General features: G+C 32.4%; 1 long non-coding RNA gene across 1 annotated transcript; it reads left to right on the top strand.

Moving 5' to 3' along the window:
- Nucleotides 1–414: 414 nt before the first annotated feature.
- Nucleotides 415–2,562, top strand: LOC143049009 (uncharacterized). The gene is made up of 3 exons (XR_012969991.1): nt 415–461; nt 1,368–1,523; nt 2,276–2,562. It is a non-coding gene; the product is annotated as an uncharacterized LOC143049009 (long non-coding RNA).
- Nucleotides 2,563–19,369: the final 16,807 nt, after the last annotated feature.

The raw sequence follows: 19,369 nt of genomic DNA, 5'->3' as shown, positions 1-19,369 counted from the left end.
CTAAAGATCTCTATATAAATGGCCAACAGTTGATATAACTGTAATCTTTTCTATTTTGAATAATTCATTGTGACTTGCACTTATACCACATCTTCTTTTTTATATATTAGCCATATACACATCTATCTAAAAATTTATACTTTAATCTTCAGCATGATTAGTTGCATGACTTTTATCTTTCCCATGCTATAACTATTAATAAAACTATCTAAATGTGTACTTTAGAAGACACAGACTTTAAAAAAAAAAACAACAACAAAACTATGAAAATTCCAAGAAAGGCACCCACAGTTTAGACAGAATTACTAAATATCAATAATGGGCAATTTGCGTGTCTCTGCAAAGGTTTAATATTACATGGCACCATATAAGATTACCTGAAAATATAACAATGAACAATACAATTTTATAACCTGAACTGATACTTCAACAGTTCAACAACACCATAAAGAAACCATGCGGTAAGAATAAATTTTAGAAATTTATAAAATAATGAAAACAATTAATGGTAGTAGTCAGCAATAGATATAAGAAGAGGTGGTATGAGTGCCAAGGAGACAACTCCCCATCCAAGTCACAATTTGTAAAATTAAACCATGATAGGTCAAAGTACGATTTTCACCACGGAGCTTTGTCTCACACATAACAGCAAGCTATAAAGGGCCCCAAAAATGACTAGTGTAAAACCATTAAAACCGGAAAACCAACGGTATAATCTATAATAAAAAACGAGAAACACTTATGAACCACATCAACAAACGACAACTACTAAACATCAGGTGTCTGTATTAGGACAGGTGCAAACAAATGCAGCAGGTTTAAATGCTTTACTAGGTACCAACCTTCATCCTTACCTGAAACAATAGTATAACATCACAACATATATAGAAATGTACGTTGTTTCCCTTTATTAATGTCATATTCCTTAAAATTATTTCATGCGATTTTGAGATAGAGAGTTTGGCAGTTATTATTTCCTTGTCCTTAAATTATTATAAATTATAATGTACTTTATAATATAATCATAATGTCATGACTGTATCATTTTTAACCCTGACAGTGTTGATTTGAGTTCAAGTTATATATTGTATTTCGATATGAATTTGAGTTTGTTTTACGTCCTTATATTGAAGTGTAAACCGTTTCATTTTCTTATTTGACTAACCAAATTGAAACAAGCAAGTCTGCTAAAAGTACTATATTGCATGGAAGAAATATTTTCAAGGCTTAAACACATAAGTCTAGTATAGTAATTAGTATAACACACTGAGTTGATTACTTTATTCAGAAACTTGTTTATATCATGAATATAGAGCTTGCTCATTTTAAACGTAAAATAAAGTATTTTTCTTTATTATTGTTTTCAGTCTACTCAAATTAATTGCATGGATAGGCCTTTTGGCATCGGTCATTGCACACAAACAATGTTCTAAAAATGCCAACCAAATGGAAAAGTATCCAATATCAATTAAAGTTGGTTGAGAGTTCTGATGGTAGATGTGACTGTGGATCAAAGGACATAAGTAAGTAAATATATGTCTAACACAATGCAATCAAAACATGTAAAATGTTCATCCATATTTTCTCTATCTTTTCCGAAATAAAATAAAATGACAAGACAATGCCATTAGTTATATATACCATTACTACTAAGCACAGAGTCAATTGTACAATGACCAGGTATAAGTACCGGGCCACGTCCACTTGTATTTTTGTCCATCTGATGAGTTAAGCCTTTTTCAACTGATTTTTATAGTTCGTTCTTATGTTGTACCGTTATACCACTGTCCCAGGTTATAAGGGGAAGGATTGGGATCCCGCTAACATGTTTAATCCCGCCACATTATTTATGTATGTGCCTGTCCCAAGTCAGGAGCCTGTAATTCAGTGATTGTCGTTTGTTTATGTGTTACATAATTGTTCAAGTTTCGTTCATTTTTTTACATAAATAAGGCCGTTAGTTTTCTCGTTTGAATTGTTTTACATTGTCTTATCGGGGCCTTTTATAGCTCACTATGCGGTATGGGCTTTACTCATTGTTGAAGGCCGTACGATGACCTATAGTTGTTAATGTCTGTGTCATTTTGGTCTTTTGTGGATAGTTGTCTCATTGGCAATCATACCACATCTTCTTTTTTATATATACAAACGTGTTTGCGTTTACAGGTTTTCTCGATAGATTTGTCTTACAAAAACTTACATAAACTCTTTCTTGTAAAAATTTGAACTTTGAATTTTCATTCTCACAACACAATTATAATATTTTATTTTTTAGACAATAACAAAATGGTTGGATTTCTAGCTAAGAGTTCCAAATCACAACAAAATGTAAAAGGAGTAGTGGTCTTTGATTCAGTTGTCACTAATACTGGTAGTGGATATGATTCTTCCAAGGGACACTTTGTAGCCCCATATGACGATCTATATTACTTTTCCTGGACAATACTAGCTAATGAAGGCACTAACTTCGTTACAGAAATTGTGCACAATGGCAAAGTAATTGTAGGCAACCATGCACAAGCTTCCGCCATACCCGAGCAGATGTCAGCTACGCATAGTCTTATATTAAAACTCAAGGAACAGGAACATACATGTTTGGTGGTGAATGGTCCTCTTTTACTGGTTTCAAAATCTAATATTTTTAAACATGTTGAATAGATATACACATGATATCTTCTATTTCATTTATGGTTTATTTCACATACAAATAAACAGAACATAACAATATGGAGATATGGTATTACTGAAAATGAAAACAATTCATTAGAGTCAGTGCAGTGGCAGATGCAAGAAGGGGATCCACCCACCCCCTATTTGACGATCAATGCATTTGAATGGGGACAAGTAGTTGGAACCTCCCTTTGTTCTATGTTAGGAACCCCTTTTTAAAATGGCTGTATGGATGCGACCCTGACCGTACAAAGTGTCATTGATTTAAGCAAATATAAACCACCTTATGACCTTTAGCAATGAGCAAACCCATAAGCAAATAACATGTATACAAGAGATTTAGAAAACAGTTATAACTTTTAATATTGTGGTTCAAAAAAGTTATACATTCACTGTGCTTAAACGGCTGTGGGTAACTTAAGTTACCCACAGCCCAAGATGGAGCCGCCTTGCGTCGGTTAGGGACTTCTCTTCTATAGAATAACAATACCATGGATGCATCAATTAAACCACTGAATTAAAAAGTTGTATTAATCGTTTAGGGAAACCCCTAAACTTAACAGGTGATTAAATTCTACAAAATAAACGATCACAGCACGATTTGAAAAAACGCTTAGGCTGTCCGTAACTTAAAAACAACTTGTCCGTAACTTTTTTCATTATACCAATAGAAATGTCCGTAACTTTCAAAGAATCGACATACGTGGATGTAATGTTTTACTTATGATAGAGATTGCATCGAATACATAATTAGAAAGGAAGTAGATCTCTAGTATGATATAATTCATTTGAATTAGAATGGAAGACAAAATTGGGAATAATATGAAAAAAATAACGATAAATCCGTTAAACTCGGGTCTGATTTTTTATAACGTCGGGATACCAAAATCGCCCTGTTCGGAGGGTGGTTTCCTACCATTGCAGATAATCTGTTGAAACATCATTGTTGATTTTTACTTTTGAACAAGTAGACTACACAAGTATTTTTTACACATGCATGTGGCGTGTATGGACTAAATGATTTTCTGCCAGCAACGACAAGAGTAGATCATGCGTAAATCCGGGATTAATTTTTTTGGGGGGGGGGGGAGGGGGGGGGGTACCAAAATTTCGCAATCACATGACAATTATCAAAGGTTCAGCCAAAAACGATTACATTCAAAAGACATTCATTTCCATTGATTTAAAAAAAATATCACTTAATTCTAAGTCCAATGACATTACGATTCGATTAGAATTTATAGTGGCCTGTTGCATTCGATGCTCGAACTTTATAGTCAGATTTGCAGTAAATGGGAAAACTTGAAGAAAGGACATTTTGTAAAAATGAATAAAACCTAGTTTTACAGCTAGCTGCATATTTCACTTGTATGAAAGTTGCATTAAATTTCATTAAATTGAACTAAACTGAAAGACACAATAGTTAAAATTCAGTGACTTAAAAGGAATAGAGCAATCAACATAGTGTAACAATTAGAAATAGTATATGAAAATATGAATAACTAAGACAACAGGGTGATTTAATAGTTTCACGATCCCTGATAACATACAAAGAGAAATAAAAAAAAAACCATAAAAAACACTATAACTTACTGGTGGGATGTATAAATACCGAGCCGACGGTCAAAGAGTATTCATCAAAATACACATAAAAAGAAACAGAGGTGAAAATAAACCGCAGGCAGATACGACGCACATCATTTAATAAAAGTTCAAACCATAACCAGGATCGAGTACCACAAACCCCACATAAAACCTCTGTGGTGTAAGTATGATGCGTTAATAAAATCACATTTGGTGGTGAATGAGTATAAACGGCCGTGAAGGTTACAAATATGATGTTATTTATTTTCTAATTGTTGAAATTATAGTTCTTAAAATTTTAAATCAAAAGTTACCCACATCTGAAAATAAAGTTACGGACAGTCTGCTTAGTTTCGATCAAAAAGTTACGGACGTCTTATGCATTTTTTAAAGTTGGTCTTGCGCTTTAGTGAACTCAATATTAACAAATTTATGGTAATTGTTAGTTATTTCTTCATTCAATAATCCTATAAATATTTACATTGTGCATGAAAAACGTCGCAAAAGGTACATTTTGTATGAATTAAATATCAACGAGTTTAGAGTCCACCATCTTGGGCTGTGGGTAACTTAAGTTACCCACAGCCGTTTAAGCACAGTGACATTGTACCTTTCTCTCAGGGTACGATTTCGATTGATACGTGGCAAGACAGAGACGTGTTAGAAACTTGTTTAGTGGGGGCCAGTAACTGTGTTAGCAATGCCATCAGACAAACACTTCGGATGCACTTATGAATATAATTATTTTAATTCACATTGGTTTGTTCAGATTGCTTATGTGTCTAATATTTTCTGGTAATCCGACATAATTTTATTTTGTAAACTATCAAATATTGGGATGAACAAGTATATCTGATTTTAAAATGCTGTTCCTTTTTTACCAATTAAAAACCTGTTTCTATCTGTAAGTTTGGATAGAAAGTTGAAACCACCCGTCAAGGGCAATAACTGTCTAATTGTGCTAACGATCTTTTGATTTTACAGGTTCTCTCCCTGCTTTTTGTAAGTTTTATTAAAAGCGAAAAAAATTGTTTTTTCAGGGACTTTAAACTTCTTTCAAGCGATAGTTATTGATAATGGGCCTTGTATAGCTGACTATGCGGTATGGGCTTTGTTCATTGTTGAAGGCCGTACGGTGACCTATAGTTGTTAATGTCTGTGTCATTTTGGTCTCTTGTGGACAGTTGTCTCATTGGCAATCATACCACATCTTCTTTTTTATGTATACAAACGTGTTTGCGTTTACAGGTTTTCTCGATAGATTTGTCTTACAAAAACTCGGCGGATAAAATAATCTTTCAAAGGTAACAACTCCTGCAGATTATTTACAAGTTTTGTCATTTGTAGATATCATTTTGCTCAACATTTTTGATTGTTACAGTTTCTCTCTATATCTTATGTTCTCTACCAAATAATGCAAATAGCTATAACATGTATTTCAAGGTCAACAATTCGATTAGGTTTTGATTGACTATTTCAGCCATGAATACCAGTGGCGGATCCAGGGGTTGAAACCCCCCTTTTTTGGCCGATCAATGCATTTGAATGGGGACATATAATATAAGCCATTTCTCTAAAAAGCACAAACTTAACAAAATATAAATAGGAAACTCTTTAAAGGGCAATAACCTCTATACAGTACATGTATAAATTGACGATTTCGGTCATGTTGATTAAATAATTTGAAGATGAAGTAATGTTTGCTGTTTTCAGTTTCTTTCTATCACAGTTTGTGTAAAAACGCAAAGATTGATAAAAAGGTTATTTCCAGGACATATTTCGTATAAATCATAAATTCACAAATGTAGCCATGTTAACTTATTTGTAGATCTTATTGTGACGAACATTTTTTTGTTCTCATTACAGTTTCTGTTTGTCTTATAATGTCTAACAAAAAAAGCAGAAAAAAGTAAATAAAATTGTCTTTCAAAGAAATTTTCACTCCTATAACAGAGATATTTATACAAATATATGTGTCTATATGTCTCTGTCTATAAGGAGGCAATTGATGATATACGCTTATTTTTAGTTTTTATTATGCTGAACATTTTTGCGGTTTAGTTTCTCATAATCAACAGTTTTTAGAGAAATGAAAGAATAGACAACTATAAGGGGTCAATTCGGTCATGATGTCTTATCTAGAGATCTTATTGTGCTAATTAGTTTTCTCCATCATAGTTATTGCATGCAAAACAAGAAATTCAAGGGCCATTACTCCTAGAAGAGTCGATTGACAAGTTGGCAATCTTGACTGGTATCAATGTTCTGGTCTTAAAACTACGCAGCTTTATTCTATCTATAATAGAAATCAAGATAATGATCAGACAAATTTCTAAAAAATACATTTCAGGGACAATCAGGGGCACTATCTCCAAAATAGGTTTGTGATACCTTATAGATTGCTGTTCTGTGTGACCAAAGGCTCTGTGTTATAGATTATACTTTGACCTATAATGGTTTACTTTAACAAATTGTGACTTTGATGGAGAGTTGTCTCATTGGCACTGATACCACATCTTCTTATATATATTTCCAATTTTTATGTAGACATTGTTTTGGGCAAAATGTGTTTTCTAAGGAATATTAGAATTATTTGGCCAAGTCGTCTCTGGGAAGATTGTTGGATAAATGAGGATGGACAAGATCTCAAATGATCCTTTGTGAAAAATCACAAACTAGCTAAGGATGTTTTTATACTTTATGTCCAGCTCATGAGTCAAGCCCTTTCAAATCATATTTGGAGTTTGGCATAATGGTGTGCTGTAAATTCTATTCCTAGTGTGCTGGAGGGTTGGAGGCAGACAAACAAGTTAAAACCTTCAACATTCTGTCACGTATCCAAAATCATGAGCCTGTAATTGTGTGGATTTCTGCTTTGTATTGATTTGTCAAGTTAAGCCCTTTTTAACTGATTTTTTTTATATTTTGATCTTATATATTGTACTGTTGAACCACTAAACCAGGTTAGCTGCCAAGGGTTTGTCACTAGCAAACTAATCTAACCTCTCTACTTTATGTATGTGCCTGTCCCAAGTCAGGATCCTATAATTCAATGGTTGTCCTTGGTTTATGTTTTTTTCATACTCCATGTGTTATAAAATAGGCTGTTAGTTTTTCTCAATTGACTTGATTATAAATTATATTAAATTTCATGTCAGTGCCTATCATAGCAGACTAAAGGATATGACTTATTCTCTGACACTGTAAAAGTCTGTAAAATTGCCTATAAATGTTTACATCTACATACCTGCCAACTTTTGAAAGTGCCCATGGGGGTTTTAGTGCGCGAAAACAATTTCAAAGCTTACCATAGTTACATTACTTTGCGACGACTATTTTGCGCGTGCTGTTTTATGGTCTAGAAAAAGTGTCATATTTGTAAGATGAGCTTACATGCCTTTTTCTTAAGTTTATTTTTATTTGCATGATTCTAGTTATTATATATCAGTAGAAAAGATGAACATGTGGCTGCAAGACCAGGAATTAATTTCATGTGTAAGGATATTAAATAATTGTTGACTTTTCCAATTTAAAATTATGCACAAAGAAGGACCTTTATCAGGTTGGGAACAACACCTAGGGGTAAGCCCTCAATGTAAAGACATTAAAAACCACTTTTTTCTTTAAGTAAAAATGAGCACATATTTGAAGAAACTTTTCCCAAAGAACTATACATCTATGATATGATATATGATATATCTGGTATTATATGGTCAACACATGTTCAAGAATTTTGATATGTTCTTGGCCTTATAACTTCTTTATTTTTCAAAATAATTGGACCCTTCATTTAGAAAAGTTCTTTTGAATATAATGTTAATAGAATTTCCCATTTTTAAGTTAAAAAATCTACATTTAATGATTTTTTTATTTTATTTTTTACAAGAGTAAAATGACCCCTTGACTAACTTGAAGTCCCTCATTTAAGAGATTCCTCATGTGGGGGGTTTTTGTTTTGTCCATGTGAAAAATAAAGAATAGTACATTGTACTTTAATTAATTTGGTAATTTAATTGAATACATAAATTTATAACATTTGTTACATCAAGTGTAATATCAATAAATTAGTGAATAAACTACTATTTATTATCTTTATGGTAGTACTGCATCATTCAAGTTTGTCAATCAGTCATGCTTTTATTCTTATTCTTATGTAAGAACCTCCTTGCAGGTGAAAAACCATTTGCCATGTTCACGATTTTAACAAACAGAGGAATACAACACAAGTTCAAAATCTAGGATGTTAGAATATTCTTGAGAGAAAACTTTTTTGATTGGCTGATTAATTTGATCATGAGAAACATAGAATTTGATTGGCTGAACACAATTGTATTCCATTAGACACAGATCAAAATCGGGAACAATCATATTTTTCGTGTAGATTTTCACAAAATCGTGTTTAGAGGGTTTTTCACGATCACGATCGTGCAGTCGTGTCAAAGGGTCAAAATCGTGTAGTACACGCCTAAATCGTGAAAGTTAGCAGGTATGCATCTACTTCATTTGAACTTTGTTGGACAGTAGTCTCACTGGGTCAATGACCAGGGATTCATACCACCAAAGTGCAAGAAAAACAAATGAATCTGTGAGCCACTAATCAAATATCATACTCCTTCCCGCTAAAAGCATAAAGTAAACATTAATTTGTTGAGTGATGAATCTGAAAATGCAGCACATGGTAACGCTGAGCCTGACTCATATAAACACTGAAACAAAATCCTTGTACTGTAATATACTTGTAAATGCGACGAAAATTATTCATGGGATGGCTTGACCAATGGAGGGACAGACAGAGGTAAAACAGTATAATCCCACTTATTTAAAGTAGGTGTATAAAAAACAAACAAATACATTGTATATCATATCATTATAATTTATAATACTTTTTTACATTGAAACTTAAACAACTAAAAAAATTACAACTAGGAAACTGAAAAATTGATACCGTTACTGAATACTTATTTCCTTGCATAAATATATAAGCATTTTAATTCATTTTTTGATTACATTCCTGATGTAATATATATTTCATAAATGCAACAGATAACATTGTACCTGAAAATATTATCTTTCCAAAGCCATGTGCTCTCTGAAGGTGCAACATGTGGCAACAGTCTATTCTGTAGTATAAAACAACAACATTCATTCCAATGATACAATCAAAAACACACTAATATCAGATTACTATTGTACATGTTTTATGAAAAAATTACAACCCAATATACTGCTCTTTTGAAATGTGAAAGTTTAAATATCTGAATATTTTTTGGCAACTTATATCATGTATATCAATTTCTTTTCTTATCTTTTTAAATCAAAGGCTTTGATAATTGACCAATTCTGAAATTATAATCAAGGACTCAAAGTGATATACAACACTAAAGGGAGATAACTTTGTAATAAAGGGCTGCGCTTTAGCGCATGATACGCCCGTTGCTCTTTTAACTTGTCTTTTATGCTTTAAATGAATTTATATGATCAACTATAAATATATATACAAATCAAAAGGGATGTTACATTAATATATTCACCAAAGTTTCATAAAATCCCCCTTTTTTAAGTATAAAAATTCATTACTTAAGAAAACGTAAAATCTAAAATTTATCAAAATGGAAAGGGAGCTTACATCAATAGGTATAAACAATTCACCAAAGTTTCATGGACATTGGTGAAAGCCTTTTTGAGTTATTGTCCGAAGTGTTGAAAATCTCCATTTTATTTATGAATAAAGCCCCATAAATCCAAAACTTCAAATCTGAAATTTATAAAAATTGAAAGGGAGCTTACATCAATAGACATAAACAATTCACCAAAGTTTCATGGACATTGGTGAAAGCCTTTTTGAGTTATTGTCCGAAGTGTTGAAAATCCCCCTTTTTTTATGAATAAAGCCCCATAAATCCAAAACTTAAAATCTGAAATTTATAAAAATTGAAAGGGAGCTTACATCAATAGATATAAACAATTCACCAAAGTTTCATGGACATTGGTGAAAGCCTTTTTGAGTTATTGTCCAAAGGTTGAAAATCCCCCTTTTTTATGAATAAAGCCCCATAAATCCAAAACTTAAAATCTGAAATTTATAAAAATTGAAAGGGAGCTTACATCAATAGACATAAACAATTCACCAAAGTTGCATGGACATTGGTGAAAGCCTTTTTGAGTTATTGTCCGAAGTGTTGAAAATCCCCCTTTTTTTATGAATAAAGCCCCATAAATCCAAAACTTAAAATCTGAAATTTAAAAAAATTGAAAGGGAGCTTACTTCAATAGATATAAACAATTCACCAAAGTTTCATGGACATTGGTGAAAGCTTTTTTGAGTTATTGTCCGAAGTGTTGAAAATCCCCCTTTTTTATGAATAAAGCCCCATATTAAAAAAAAAAACGAAAGGGAGCTTACGTCAATAGATATAAACAATTCACTTAAGTTTCATGGAAATTGGTGAAAGCGTTTTTGAGTTATTGTCCGAAGTGTGGACGACGGACGGACGGACAGACGGACGGACGGACAGACAGACGGACGGACGGGCAGACGGACGGACGGACAACGGTATACCATAATACGCCCCGTCTAAAAGACGACGGGCGTATAAAAATCAACTGAATGTTTAAATCATGTTCTAATGTTTAACATGTTTAAGGAAATATTAAGCTTTCTACTCTAATATCAGATAAAAACAGAAAAATTCATCCAGAAAAGATGACTATCAATTGTACTGACCTTGTCAACCATTTACTTTTAGGTTGCAGTTGCTCTTGTCACAAAAAAATGATTTAAAATTTATGTTTGTCAAATTGGTATATATTCAATGAATTTTTTCCAGTAAAGTTTGTTGTTCAAATTTTTTGAAATTTAAACATTTTTGTCTAAGGGTCAAGGTAAATATCTTATGAAAATATTATGAAAATTAAATGAGCCCAAATAATTCTTGTAAAGGTGTTTAGAACCACCATTATGCATGTCCTACAACTTATTGGTCATTATTTAGGAACATGTAGACTGAAAATCTGGTGTTCCAGCGAGTATTTACAGAACATTTTTGCCATCAAATTTTTTCATAGATGTATGTATAAATTATTACAAAATTACAAAAAATTATATGGTTCAATCTCAGATATAAATATACAATGGAACCTGCATACTAAATACCAGGAATGAGTTTCACAAAAAAAGTGACAACAGAAATTGATTCCAGCACATTTAGAAACATGTTAAAGTTAAGACTTACTGCTATAATGACCAATTTTAGTTGCAAAATTTTTGTGAAACTTATTCCAGCTGGCCTGTAAAAGAATAAGTATAACACCACAAACTTTTAAGTGGGACATCAGAAACTCAAAACACACTCAAAATTGGTGGACCTGCCTGAATTTCGTTAGTCAAGTACTTCAGCTTTCACAAACACTGAACAAAGATGGTAAGTTAGAGTGTGCAAATGGTGTATTAATTAAGCTACATGTATGTTGTGTTAAGAAAATTAATCTACAATAATTTATTAGAATTCATTGAATTGTAAAAAAATAAATAACATTATAAAAAAAATTCTTAAACCTAGACAAAAATTTAGAAATTATCTCCCCTTTTCTTCTGAAAGAATTAATTGTAGAGGAAATGCTTTAAAGATTCAGAATCAAAAGTTAACTTGAAAAATTCTCTTTTGATTAATTTTTTTTGTCTCCTTACACTTGCAAAATATAGTATCAGTTCAATTAATCTTTAAAAATAAAGCATTTCCATGATTTAACTGGTGATCAAATATATTCATTGCAGCTAAATATATAAGTATTGTGACAATATAAACACAAGATAATCATTTATACAGCTGTTGAAAACCATGTCCAGTCAGGTGAAATCAATGAATTAGTAATACTACATGAACAACATTGTCAATAATACACAAAAAAAGTATTAACTAAATAAATTTTAACATTTTTAGATCAGGTCAAATCTTACATCTATAGATATCTAAAGGAATCCAACAAAGGAATTCAGGATCCTAATTTTCTTTTCAGGTACTTTTGGCACAGGATCAATCGCTGTTTTCAACCCTTGATTTAAAGTTGAAGTTTCAGCAACTCTTTTGGTGATCAAAACTTTCTTTTCATCCTTCCCAGAGGTTTTATACCCGTTTTGGACCTTTGGCATATTTTCTTTATTCTTGACATTCCCATTATTGTCATTTCCTGGTGTTTTATTCCCATTTTGGTTGTTTGGCAAAATTTCTTTGTTTATGACATTCCCATTAATGTCATTTCCTGGTGTTTTATTCCCATTTTGGTTGTTTGGTACATTTTCTTTGTTTTTGTTACTCCCATTCCCGTTATTTCCTGATGTATCAGCCTGATTTTCAACTTCTGTCGCAACCGAATTGCCATCATCTTCATCTTCATCCCCGCCGTGAAAAGCTTTACAAATATCAATCCATTCTTCAAGAGATTCAACTGCCTTTTGCTGATCATCCTCGCTTATAGACCTGTAGCCGTCCATTAAATCCTCAATATCAACACCTATCACTTTACCTCTATTATTCTTATAAAATTCTTCAAAGTCATCTCCCCAAAAACAATCAAAATGGAACCATTGGGTCCAAGGCCAAGTATCATGAACTACACCAATCCTAAGGTCACCTATGAAAAGAAAAATTTGTAATATCAACTAATGAAAGTTATTTTGAGATTGATTTATTCAGCATGTTCAGATTGGTCCACTTCATCTTTCAAGTGAAAGTATGAAAAAAAGTATAAATGTGAATTTCTCATGTTTATAGATCAAAATGTGTAATAATTGAAAAGTAGAGGTTTTAATTAAAGAGCCTGTGTGGCTCACCTGAATTTACTGATGCTTCGAAAATCATGTAAAATAAGGTTAAAATCATAATTATAAGTATTAGATATCTAAGATTATAAAAACAAAAGGCTCTGAAGAGCCTGAATCGCTCACCTTGATTTTTTGCATTTATCTTTCGTTTATTTAAAGAGTTTAGGTGTCCAATTTCATCATAGAATGTTTTTTTGGTTTAATGTTTATTAATAAGTGTTTGAAAATGCAGTTTTTGGATTTGGTTCAGCAGTTTTAGAGGAAAAGATTTTTTAAAAATAGAAAACATGATAAACAAATTGTGTAAAACTGTCCTAAACATTGTAAAAGGGCAATAACTCTTTAAGGGGTCAATTGACAATTTTGGTCATACAGAGTTATTTGTAGATCTATCTTACTTAGCTGAACATATATAGTGATATTGTTAGCCTAAAATTACCCCTGATCCCCTAGAGAAAATTCCCAATTACAAAATAAAATGGCTTAGAATTCCTCCCAATAAGTTGTACATTTTTCCCAAACAGTGATGGCATCAGTAAGTAATGATACGTAAATTTCATATTCATGTTATTATTTTGATATAATGAAAGCGTTTTTGAGATCAGGGATTCTGATTCAAATCATCGGGGTGTTTATAACACACATGGTTTTCAATGTATTAAATACCGTCATTGTATCCGTTTCTTTCCCCTACCACTAATGTTCCTTTCCGGTTAAATATATCTCAAAATTTCCCAATTTCTCCAAAAAAACGATGCATTTTCCCCCAAAAAAATGGTAGAGGTAGTTTTGAAAAAAGACAACAATATCACTTATATTTGCTGTTTACAACTTATATTTATCATAAATACTATTCAAGATATCAACCAAAAACTGCAAAAATTCCTTAAAAATACCAATTTAGAAGCAGCATGCAACCCAACAACGGCCCCGGAACGGATTGTCCGATTCATCTGAAAATTTCAGGGCAGGTAGATCTTGACCTGATAAACAATTTTACCCCATGTCAGATTTGCTCTAAATGCATTCAATGGTTTTTGAGTTATAAGCCAAAAACTGCATTTTACCCCTATGTTCTATTTTTGGCCATTGCGGCCATCTTGGTTGGTTGGCCGTGTCATTGGACACATTTTTAAAACTAGATACACAAATGATGATTGTGGCCAAGTTTGGTTTAATTTGGCCCAGTAGTTTCAGATGAGAAGATTTTTGTAAAAGTAAACGCGACGGAAGCCAAGTGATGAGAAAAGAAAATATTTAATTTGAAAATTTTTGAGGCGAAGCTTGAAAAGTAAAGGCGAGCGATTATAATTTTTTTTTGTAAACATAAAATAGTAGGTTTTGACAATATTAAAACTTGATTTATCACTTGTACTTTGACATTTCTTTAATTTCTGAAGTATTTTTTCCCTGTTCACCAAGAAATAATTAAATCTGGTCTATGTATGTGTAACTGACAATGAGACAATTCTCAATCCAAGTCATAATCAGTTTTGGGGCAACCCCTTAATTTTATAAATATCCCTTTTACATGTTTTATGAGGGATCAATATAAAATATAATATATATATTTGTTTGTTCAAAAGGGCTCATATTTTCTCAAAGAACTATATATCTATCTGGTATTAAATGGTCAAAACATGTCCAAGAATTTTTGTAATATTCCTGGACTTTAACCATGTCAACACATTTACTTTAACAGTTTAATATTATTCAAAATAAGTGGACCCCTCTTTTAGAAAAAGTTGTTTAACATATTATGTAACTTTCCTCTTTTTGAGTACAAAATTCTAAGTTTTCAAAGGTTTTGTATAGAAGAACTATACAAATCCTTGGTATTTCTATTTTCTTTTCTACATCAGTAAAATGACCCCTTGTCTGAGGGAGGGTTGTTCTCAACCTGATAATAACAAACACAGGTCAAAGTACGGCCTTTTACACAGGGCTTTGATACAGACCAAACAGCAAGCTAAAAAGGACCCCAAAATTATTAGCGTACACAATTCGAACAGGAAAACCAACGATCTAATTTATATATCCGAACCGGAAAATACCAATGAACCACATCAACAAATGATAACTGCTAAACGACAGGCCCCTGAATCAATCAGGACAGGTGCATAAACATACAGCGGCTATGGATAATTTGTTTCGCCAGCATACAATATAATTGCAGTTGAAGGCAAATCATTCAGAAGTTCTTTGTACTTTATTCTAACAACGAACACTTTTTGATAGGGAATATAAGTAAGGGGGAAAGAAACCAATTTTTTGTTCTTTACAGGTATTCCCGCTGTTATAAATTTACATCGGAGCACTCTCACTTTTGATAAATAGGTTTCATGCTAAAACAAATGTTCTCACAGATATTTACACAGTGTGGTGGGGTGCTTTTATGTTTAAAATCGTTATATACAGGTTAGACTGTGATTTTAAAAACAAATGTTGATATCTTTTTATAATATTTACCAAAAAAAAAAACGGTGCGGGAAATGGACATGATTACATTTCCGGATGCGGGAAGCGGGAATAGAAAAAAAAATAAAAATATTCTGTTTTGAAAAAATAGGTGCGGGCGGGTCCGTCGAACAAGGAATCAAATTGGTGTGGCCTTAGGTGTATAGTGACATGTGGTTGAATCCCCTTTCTCCTGCAGCTAGGCAATATTCCCCTGGGTTAATACCCCCCTTTTTTATTATATATAAATGACTATCCACGCCTGGCCTGGATTTTTTTTATAAGAATAATCGAATATGACCTAACTGTTTCTGTACTTGGCCGAAACGACATGCTATAGCCTATAATCTTTCAAAGTTAAAGAAAGTACCTTCAGCTATTTTATCACAACCCAATAACCATTTACACTGCGATCTACTTGATCGGGCATACTCTATCTTCAACAAATGTTGTTTTCTATTTACATGCATCATATGCATAAACCAAAATGCAGCCATGGTATCAAAATATCATCTGCAGCAGATGAGTAGCAGAAAGCTTCCTTTTTATGTACAAAATATCAGAAAGCTTCCTCTTTATGTACATAAAAGAAAAAAGCTTCCTCTTTATGTACAACATAGCAGAAAGTTTCCTTTTTATGTACGAAATAGCAGAAAGCTTCGTCCTTATGTACAGAGAAGAAGAAAGCTTCCTCTTTATGTACAAAATAGAAGAAATCGTCCTCTTTATGTACAAAATAGCAGAAAGCTCCTCTTTATGTAAAAAATAGCAGAAAGCTTCCTCTTTATGTACAAAATAGCAGAAAGCTTCCTCTTTATGTACAAAATAGCAGAAAACTTCCTCTTTATGTACGAAATAGCAGAAATCGTCCTCTTTATGTACGAAATAGCAAAAAGCTTCCTCTTTATGTACCAAAATAGCAGAAAGTTTCTTCTTCATATACGAAATAGCAGAAAGCTTCCTCTTTATGTACAAAATAGCAGAAAACTTCCTCTTTATGTACGAAATAGCAGAAATTGTCCTCTTTATGTACAAAATAGCAGAAAGCTTCCTATTCATGTAAGACGAACAAAAAGTTTTCTCTTTTTGTACGAAATAGCAGAAAGCTTCTTCTTTATGTACAAAATAGCAGAAAGCTTCCTTTTTATGTACAAAATATCAGAAAGTTTCCTCTTTATGTACGAAATAGCAGAAAGCTTCCTCTTGAGGTACAAAATAGTAGAAAACTTCCTCTTTATGTACGAAATAGCAGAAATCGTCCTCTTTATGTACAAAATAGCAGAAAGCTTCCTCTTTATGTAGAAAATAGCAGAAAGCTTCCTCTTTATGTAGAAAATAGCAAAAAGCTTCCTCTTCATGTAAGACGAGCAGAAAGTTTTCTCTTTTTGTACGAAATAGCAGAAAGCTTCTTCTTTATGTACAAAAATGCAGAAAGCTTCCTTTTTATGTACAAAATATCAGAAAGTTTCCTCTTTATGTACGAAATAGCAGAAAGCTTCCTCTTTATGTACAAAATAGCAGAAAACTTCCTCCTTATGTACAGAGAGAAAGAAAGCTTCCTCTTTATGTACAAAATAGCAGAAAGCTTCCTCTTTATGTACAAAATAGCAGAAAACTTCCTCTTTATGTACGAAATAACAGAAATCGTCCTCTTTATGTACAAAATAGCAGAAAGATTCCTCTTTATGTACGAAATAGCAGAAATCGTCATCTTTATGTACCAAAAGAGCAGAAAGTTGCCTCTTTTTGTACGAAATAGCAGAAAGCTTCTTCTTTATGTACAAAATAGCAGAAAGCTTCCTTTTTATGTACAAAATAGCAGAAAGTTTCCTCTTTATGTACATAAAAGAAAAAAGCTTCCTCTTTATGTACAAAATAGCAGAAAGCTCCTTTTTATGTACAAAATAGCAGAAAGTTTCCTCTTTATGTACGAAATAGCAGAAAGCTTCATCTTTATGTACAAAATAGCAGAAAGCTTCCTGTTTATGTACGAAATAGCAGAAAACTTCCTCTTTATGTACAAAATAGCAGAAAACTTCCTCTTTATGAACGAAATAGCAGAAATCGTCCTCTTTATGTACAAGATAACAGAAAGCTTCCTCTTTATGTACAAAATAGCAGAAAACTTCCTCTTTATGTACGAAATAGCAGAAAGATTCCTCTTTATGTACGAAATAGCAGAAATCGTCATCTTTATGTACCAAAATAGCAGAAATCGTCATCTTTATGTACCAAATAGCAGAAAGTTTCCTCTTTTTGTACGAAATAGCAGAAAGCTTCTTCTTTATGTACAAAATAGCAGAAAGCTTCCTTTTTATGTACAAAATAGCAGAAAGTTTCCTCTTTATGTACATAAAAGAAAAAAGCTTCCTCTTTATGTACGAAATAGCAGAAAGCTCCTTTTTATGTACAAAATAGCAGAAAGTTTCCTCTTTATGTACGAAATAGCAGAAAGCTTCATCTTTATGTACGAAATAGCAGAAAACTTCCTCTGTATGTACAAAATAGCAGAAAACTTCCTCTTTATGTACGAAATATCAGAAATCATCCTCTTTATGTACAAAATAGCAGAAAGCTTCCTCTTTATGTACGAAATAGCAGAAAGCTTCCTCTTTATGTACAAAATAGCAGAAAGCTTCCTCTTTATGTACAAAATAGCAGAAAGCTTCCTTTTTATGTACAAAATAGCAGAATATTCCTCTTTATGTACGAAATAGCAGAAAGCTTCCTCTTTGTGTACGAAATAGCAGAAAGCTTCCTCTTTATAAACAAAATAGCAGAAAGCTTCCTTTTTATGTACAAAATAGCAGAAAGCTTCCTGTTTATGTACGAAATAGCAGAAATCGTCCTCTTTATGTACAAATTAGCAGAAAGCTTCCTCTTTATGTACAGAGCAGAAGAAAGCTTCCTCTTTATGTACGAAATAGCAGAAATTGTCCTCTTTATGTACAAAATAGCAGAAAGCTTCCTCTTTATGTACGAAATAGCAGAAAACTTCCTCTTTATGTACAAAATAGCAGAAAGCTTCCTCTTTATGTACAAAATAGCAGAAAGCTTCCTTTTTATGTACAAAATAGCAGAATATTCCTCTTTATGTACGAAATAGCAGAAAGCTTCCTCTTTGTGTACGAAATAGCAGAAAGCTTCCTCTTTATAAACAAAATAGCAGAAAGCTTCCTTTTTATGTACAAAATAGCAGAAAACTTCCTCTTTATGTACGAAATAGCAGAAATCGTCCTCTTTATGTACAAATTAGCAGAAAGCTTCCTCTTTATGTACAGAGCAGAAGAAAGCTTCCTCTTTATGTACGAAATAGCAGAAATTGTCCTCTTTATGTACAAAATAGCAGAAAGCTTCCTCTTTATGTACAAAATAGCAGAAAGCTTCCTTTTTATGTACAAAATAGCAGAATATTCCTCTTTATGTACGAAATAGCAGAAAGCTTCCTCTTTATAAACAAAACAGCAGAAAGCTTCCTTTTTATGTACAAAATAGCAGAAAGCTTCCTCTTTATGTACAAAATAGCTAAAAGCTTCCTCTTTATGTACAAAATAGCAGAAAGCTTCCTCTTTATGTACAAAATAGCAGAAAACTTCCTCTTTATGTACGAAATAGCAGAAATCGTCCTCTTTATGTACAAAATAGCAGAAAGTTTCCTCTTTATGTACGAAATAGCAGAAAGCTTCATGTTTATGTACCAAAATAGCAGAAAGTTTCCTCTTTTTGTACGAAATAACAGAAAGCTTCTTCTTTATGTACAAAATAGCAGAAAGCTTCCATTTTATGTACAAAATAGCAGAAACTTTCCTCTTGATGTACATAAAAGAAAAAAGCTTC

This window comes from Mytilus galloprovincialis, chromosome 10 (assembly GCF_965363235.1).
Source record: "Mytilus galloprovincialis chromosome 10, xbMytGall1.hap1.1, whole genome shotgun sequence".
In the NCBI taxonomy this organism is placed as follows: domain Eukaryota; kingdom Metazoa; phylum Mollusca; class Bivalvia; order Mytilida; family Mytilidae; genus Mytilus; species Mytilus galloprovincialis.
The sequence above is the reverse complement of the archived record's forward strand: the minus strand, read 5'-3'. Positions and strand labels throughout refer to the sequence as shown.